The sequence below is a fragment of the Adiantum capillus-veneris genome, chromosome 8 (genome assembly GCF_014529385.1).
Source record: "Adiantum capillus-veneris isolate H3 chromosome 8, ASM1452938v2, whole genome shotgun sequence".
Taxonomy (NCBI): Eukaryota; Viridiplantae; Streptophyta; class Polypodiopsida; order Polypodiales; family Pteridaceae; genus Adiantum; species Adiantum capillus-veneris.
The window spans coordinates 28,068,729-28,076,373 of record NC_140938.1 but is presented as its reverse complement, the minus strand read 5'-3'; positions in this window follow the sequence as shown (position 1 = coordinate 28,076,373).

The window sequence follows — 7,645 nt, the reverse complement described above, 5'->3', positions numbered from 1 at the left end:
CTCTCTCTCTCTCTCTCTCTCTCTCTCTCTCTCTCTCTCTCTCTCTCTCTCTCTCTCTCCCCCCCCCCCCCCAATCCCCCCATCCATTCGTAGCAAGAGCCGTGCAACGTGCTGCAAGGCTATGCTCTCGGGAGGTCCGTGGTGGCAGCTTGAGTTATGAGCTCGTAGGCAAAGGCCATCATGGCAAGGGCGATGGCCATAGCGTGCATGTTCGACTAGGACGCATGGCAAAAGTTGACTACCACGCATCTCTCTCTCTCTCTCTCTCTCTCTCTACATCCATACCAAGAGCCGTGCAACGCACACTCCTAGGCCCCACTGTCAAGGTCACCTCCTGCTGCTCTTGTATTAACTCCCCTTGGAGATCCAACCTGAAATGGCGCCTCATTCACTCCTTAATGATGGACCTCATTAACTCACACTTGCCAAGATGGCGTTATGATCAACCAGTGGGTCGGAATAGAAAACACTTGACAAATGTAGGAGAGAGAGACACTTGGGGGGAGGGGTTACCGAAATTTTTTTCCCCTTTATATATAGTATAGATATAGATAGATGGATATTATAGATATAGATGATCTTACCACCACACACACACACACACACAAAGAGAGAGAACATAGGTTAATGCTCGTAGCAGTAAGGGGAAGGTATGGATTTTTTGTGAGGGAAACATCACACAAATGCAACATGACGCCACCTAAGTAGCATTATTCGTTATTTGAGAGACGAATAATACGCAAATAATAGGCGTATTGTTTGTTCCTCCATATTATACGCCCGTTTTATACGGTGTTATGTTAGCCAAGAAGGGGTGCCATATAATTTCTTAGTCGAAAGAATTGGCATAAAAACAAGGTGCGCTCCTCATTTGGCACATTTGCCACTTGAGTAGGTAATCAATATTTGGAGCAAAATTTACAAATAAATTTACATTTGGCACATTTGTCACTTGAGTAGCTAATCAATATTTGGAGCAAAATTTAAAAATTCTTGACTTTTAAATAGATTGCAAATCAATAAAATAGTTTTGAAATAAATTTAGATTAAAAATAGTTTAGATTGATTTTGTTTAAATATTTACAGGTAATTTTGTTTTCATGGTCAAATAGTATAATCCTTGTATGTTGTGTTGAGCTTGGTCTCTCATTCTATGCAAGGTGTTTGTTTATAGGAGTCACTTGCCATGTGCTTTGTTAACCGACACTTGGAAGTGAAGTAGTCAAATAATTTAGGGTATTACCGTTGTGTGCAAAGTGTACTTTCACATGAGGTAATGAGTTAGAGAAATATAACATAATAGAGGCTAGTTTTACTTAGTTTAGTGTTCAATTTTGATGTGCAGAGATTCACTCACTTCAAAGTGAACATAGGTAGATAGACATTTTTATGTCATGTGTAGAGCCATTCACACTACGCTCTCATTTAAATTAGAATTTAGGAATAGCATGTCCAAAGATATTGATATTTAATTATCTTTATTTGGATTGCAAGATCTATCGTACTGTGTGAGAGCATACACATGCTTGCACTTTAGATAGTTAATCAATTAAAGATCTATGGTGGAGTGTGAGAACTTCATGTTCGCACTTCAGATGGGCTTCTGCTAGCTCTATCTCAAGCTCAAAGATTCGGTCGTGCAATATGTCTAGTGCCTCTCCTTGGCTTGCAAGGTCTTGTCCTTGGCTAGCTAATTCAATCGGTGTCTCTGACTCTTCGCGAAGTAGAACTATAGGGCGCTTGCATGGAGGCATTGGGTTATTTGCATTGCATGTTGCCACTTTTTCTATAATGCGGCCATGGCCAATGCTAGAGATCCCTGGGCGGTCTGACCAATCCATCCGCCTCCCTAGGATGTCGTAGACATATCATTGTTCTTCGTCCTAAGCCTCCAAAACATTGTTGTTTGTCCTAAGCCAATCCACCCACCTCCCTAGGATGTCGTAGACATATAACATTGTTGTTGTATGGCTTGCATCATGACATTTGAAATCTGCAATCACCATCGTCCAAAGAGAACAAAGATAGTGCTCTCTCTCTCTCTCTCTCTCTCTCTCTCTCTCTCTCTCTCTCATAACAGGTCCTGAGTTCAACTCTCGTTTGATAGATCTTTGAGGTCTCTTGGGATAGTTTCCTACGACATTAAAATCCCCTTCTTCTTCTCCCCCCCCCCCCCCCCCCCCCCCCCCCCAAGCCCCCAAGCCCCCACCTCCCAATGCATGTATGGAGGTGTTGGGAATGACGTTTATGGCAAAAATGTTAATGAGCCGTTCATAGTGTGCTTAGAGAGTTAATTATAAGAGAGATTCGAGAGAGAAGTTGACACTAACACAACTACCAAATCATGATTAGACTAATATACAAATGGTGGATACAAAGTAGGCTAGAGTGATGGGTAGAGCAGCATGGTTGTGAGTTGGATACAAATTGTATCTTAGGCTTCTTTTATATACTTGAGAGAGGGCATCTGATGACCTAATCAATGATGTCAAATGTGTAGGCTTCCAAACTAGAGAGGGTTCTCACTGGTGATGGTGCAGATGTGTCACACACCCCAACAAGCCTCCTCGTGTGTGTCATAGTAGCACCCAACAATACAAAGGTGTCCTCCCCAGAGAATTTTCACCTAGGTATAGGACCAAAGATCAAAACATATTCCCCACAGAATTGTCAATTGGGTGTAGGATCAAAGATGTGCACATCCCCTAGAGAATTGTAGGCAACTAGGTGGTAGGTCAAATCAAAATACAAATGGGGCATTTTATCAAAGGTGAAGTCCTAGTGCAAATCGCCAAAGCATTTGTGTTGTGTTAACAGCTTATTTCGGTTGCAAATTTTTGTTTTTGTTGATGCTTTTCCTCCCCTCCAAAAGTGTCTTCATGATCGTCAAAGTAGATGCCAATGGCGGCATAACATACAAAATAGATTTTTGTGCAAATGTGTGTGAGGTTGGTCTTACCCGATGTGGAGCAGTGTCTGATCCTTTTACAATTTTCTTATCATCTTTGTGAAGCTTGGGCGTTGTGCTTTGTGTCCATGCAAAATGTGAATGCAAATGGTTTGTGCAAATGCGAAGGATTTGGTGCAGATACATGGGTTGGGGCTTCTCTGCCTTTAATAATCTCAGAATATTGGATATATACATCATTGCTTTGTCTTGAGCTTTATGGAGGCTATGCGGTGGGAAACAAGCTTTGGAAGTACCTTTGGATATTCAATTTCTCCTCGACTGCGATGGGAGCATCTACCAAATCCAAAAGGGGCCTTTTGGGCTCTCAATCATGTCGGAAATCCTTCTTGTGGAATTGTGTGCATCCCCAAAAAGGGGAGAGAGGACCACATGAATGTGCTCCTATGAACCCTTCTTTGCAATAACACACCAAATTGATTGGACTAGACCGTGTGGGCCTTATGGCTTGTGTGTTCTTTCCACTAGAAACACTGAGTGTTAAGCAACTTTTTGCAAGTGTTCCAGAGAGCTTTTCGAGCTCAAAACATTTTCAATTGAGGCTCAAATGAAAGCTATTTTTTGGGGCCTTCATGCAGGATAAAAGAGTTAATGCAAGATGAAAATGGAGGCTTAATTTTGATGCACTCAAAGTGGCTCAAAGGACGATCTTAATTAGCATGAGATGATTTTTATTAAGAAAATAAACACACTAAGAAAAATTAGCTACTAATGCTTAGTCTATGAGCTTGTTCAAGAAAGATAAATGCAAGATCGCAAACCTAAGTGATGATGCAATAAGGAGATTAATAGGCCTAGTGTGAGAACCATCGGCTGTGATACCACATTTTGGGAATGGCGTTTATGGAGAAAATGTTAATGAGCCGTCCATTGTGTGATTAGAGAGTTAATTACAAGAGAGATGAGAGAGAGAAATTGACACTAACACAACTAGCAAATCATGATTAAACTAATATGTAAATGGTGGATACAAAGTAGGCTAGAGTGATGGGTAGGGCACGATGTGAGTAGGATACAAAGTGTAGCTTAGGCTTCTTTTATAGACTTGGGAGAGGGAATTTGATAACCTAATAAGTGATGTCAAATGTGTAGGCTTCCAAACTAAAGAGGGTTCTCACGAGTGGTTGTGCGGATTTGTCACAGACCCCAACAGGAGGTAATCCACCTAGAGCTACCAATAGATGCACACCTCGCATCAATTCACCATGGAAGAGGGTCCTCAAAAACACATTAGACCCATTTTTTCCAAGGAAAAAAAAGCCTCTCTCTCTCTCTCTCTCTCTCTCTCTCTCTCTCTCTCTCTCTTTGCGGTAGCCCCCCACCTCCCAATGCATGTATGGAGGTACTCCACCTAGAACTACCGATGGATATGCACACCTTGCATCAATTCACAAAAGAAGAGGGTCCTCAAAAACACACTAGACCCATTTTTTCTAAGGAAACAAAAGCCTCTCCTCTCTCTCTCTCTCTCTCTCTCTCTCTCTCTCTCTCTCTCAAACACACACACACACACACACACACACACACACACACACACAAACACATGCACACGCGCGCACACACACACACACACACACACACACACACACACACACACACACACACACACACACACTTGGTCACAACATCAGACCATGATAGCATCTGGAGGGGTTCTGATCGTGCTCTGAATCACTGTATCTGGCTAAAAACTGTGACATCCAAATATATGCACTCAATTTAAACTTGAGTTGTTGCCTTATTGGATTTTACCTTATGCTTTACTATACACCTCCCATAATGATAACTCCTAACTTTTGCTATGTAGAATACAGTGGATAAGAGGAGCTATCCACCATAAATAATCATATTTTTTACCCCACACTTTTTTGGTTAGCTTGTGGCATCTGACCACGTTAGCTAATTCTAGCTACACTCACAATTGAACTCAACCTACTAGAAGTGCTACTTGAACCTTTTATACATCTAATGCTTTACCTAACTTAACACACATTTTTTGGCAGTTGGCTAAGGCTAGGAGACTACTACTGCATGACTTGTGATTAAAAGTGGCTCATTTTGAAAATAAGGGAGTCCACCTTAAGATTGAAATCACTGCATAGGATAATTATGTTTGGACCCTTGATACTAGCCTACGATGCTGCCTTGATAAGCTTGGTTGAGTATGAACCACTAAAAAGCTTGGCTCAGTGGGAGCAGTCCCTTAAGGTTTTAACTCATTGAAATTAAGTGATGGGTCTCCTTCCCATTTTTTCCTCCTGGCATAAATTGGTGCGAGGGTAAGGCACTCAAAAGACCTGACGACACAGATCCCTTTCCCCTATTTCACTCAAGGGGATTCATGACAAAAACCTCCCTTGTTGGTAACGTGGACTGATGATTGGGTGGCTCGATGCGGCAGGTAGCGTATCATTTTCATGATAGAATCCTCTTTCCCTCCTGATGGGACATCTTGCCATGATGAGCATACCAGGTGTGGCCTTACCTATCATGTTTCAGTACAACCACAGTAGCTGTCGTGCTTAGTGCTGCTCCTTAACAATCGACTAATCATATATAAAGGTGAGGGGCTCTTCTCCCCTCACTTAGACTTGGGTTCTTTCTATCTTTCGCTTTTTTGCAAAACAGAGAAGGTAATTATGGTCTAGTTAGTAAGCATTGGTTTTGTTGTGCTATCCCTTGCTTGGCTATGAAACTCCTCGGGTACTATGGAGGGTATTTTGGAATGCTTCTGCTCCACAGGTTCTAAAACTTCACTCAAATTTCAGCTTCTAGAAAAGTTCTAGTGTTGTGCCACTCTGGTTTTATAAGGCTTGTTGAAGGATACTGGCTCTTGATTGGATGGCGGCTATAAAACTTTTTGGCATGATTGATCTGCACTATGTTGTTTTTTCTTTGATACTCTTAGAAACTATGGAATAAGGTGTGATTCAAGCACACTTCCTTCGGCTAGAGGTTTTACTTCTTTATGGCTTGAGCAAAAGGGCTTTGTTGCGAAACAAACAATATCAATGTCACATATTTGATTTTCTATTGGTTTTTATTATAAAAAAAAACCCTTTGCTTTTGGAGCTAATTTGCTACATCTAGAGCTCGGATTGAGCTCGATTGTTCTCTTGTTTTGTGCATCTATGATTTTTTCTCAATGAAGAGATTGAGCTGAAATTTTTTGGCAAATTTATGTGCATAAGTTGAGATCATTTGGTGGATGTATGCACTCTTGTGGACTCTTAGGATTTGAGAGAGAATTCATCACAGATTATGCACATTGGCTGGTACGATTGAGCCGATCTTGGAAGAGTGGTGCACAGATTCACAGAGACTTCCAAGTGCGGATTTTGCACATGATTTTCTCATGGTTTTGAGCATGTTTATGGCTATGTATGCATATGTAAATACAAATTGAGCTCTTAATAGCTCATAGGTGATATGTTCATGGGTATACAGATATATTGGACATGTGGAGTGTCCAAAGAGATACTTGTGAGGGAGTGAGGTTAATTGCCATGCTTATGATGCACGTATGCCATATGTGGATATGTGATTGAGATGTATAAGTCTTGGATAGGTTTATGCCCTTTTTTGTGATGACCCACAATGTTGTCTTGCTTCTCTTCATCATGTTTGGAGAGTGCTTGGTCACTTCTAACTAGTGTATGCCATTTGTGGATGAGAGGTTGAGTCTTTGGTTTATGTGCATTGCCTAGTTGCCTTAGTTTATGCTTTTATGTTTTTTGGTATGCACTTTGATTGGTGAGATTTTGCTTAAATTCAAAGGAAATTCGGTCCATTTTTCCCCAAGTTCTCGCCATGCTTTCTATGTAACTACAACTTACTCTTTGATGCTTTAGTGGTTGAGATTTACTCCCAGGTCTGATAGTGATCAGGTATTTACTCTCACTTTGAAATATTTTGTCAGCTTGGACATGTATTTGCTGTTCTTGTATCTACTCTCGTAAGAGTGAGATTTATAATATGCTTGTAGTGGCTACATGTAGAATTATGGTATGCACTATTTTTGATTTGACAGACATTCCGATCATGAGTCTACTACATACAATTTACAATTAGCCGTTGGTCATAGGATCTACATATGTACAGGTGCATATTTACAAAGTTGTCGGATTCACAACATTGCTTGTGGGATGCATCTTTGAGCACAATGTTTTCTCACGACTTGCGTGTATGGTTATGCACTTTATACTCGGTTGAGAATTGTTTATCCCAGTCTCTTTGTGCTTGTGTTATCACTTGGCACTTGTGTTTATGCACGGATTTTGCTTGGTTTAGAGCAAACGTTGGACAGTGCTTTTGAAAATCTCGTGATATAGCTTAGTCGAGCTATGGATCACATATGTGAGCATTGCATTGATGCAATTTCATGCTTTATTAGTGTATCGTGGTTGAATGATCTCCCACTTTTGAAGTATATGTGTTTTTATTCATTGATATGACATCCATTATGTGTGACAGATCAAAGTCAACAATGAAGATTCACGAGAAACGACAATCTTGCTCTTGCTGATACATGAGTTGTTGGCATTGTGGTCACATAAGGCACATTAGACGTCATTGTTTCAAAGATATGAGGCAACATCACAGATGTATGCATGATGAAAATATGGTTTTGACATAGACTAAAAAGGTGGCTTTGTACGCCAGTGACGGTGATGTCAC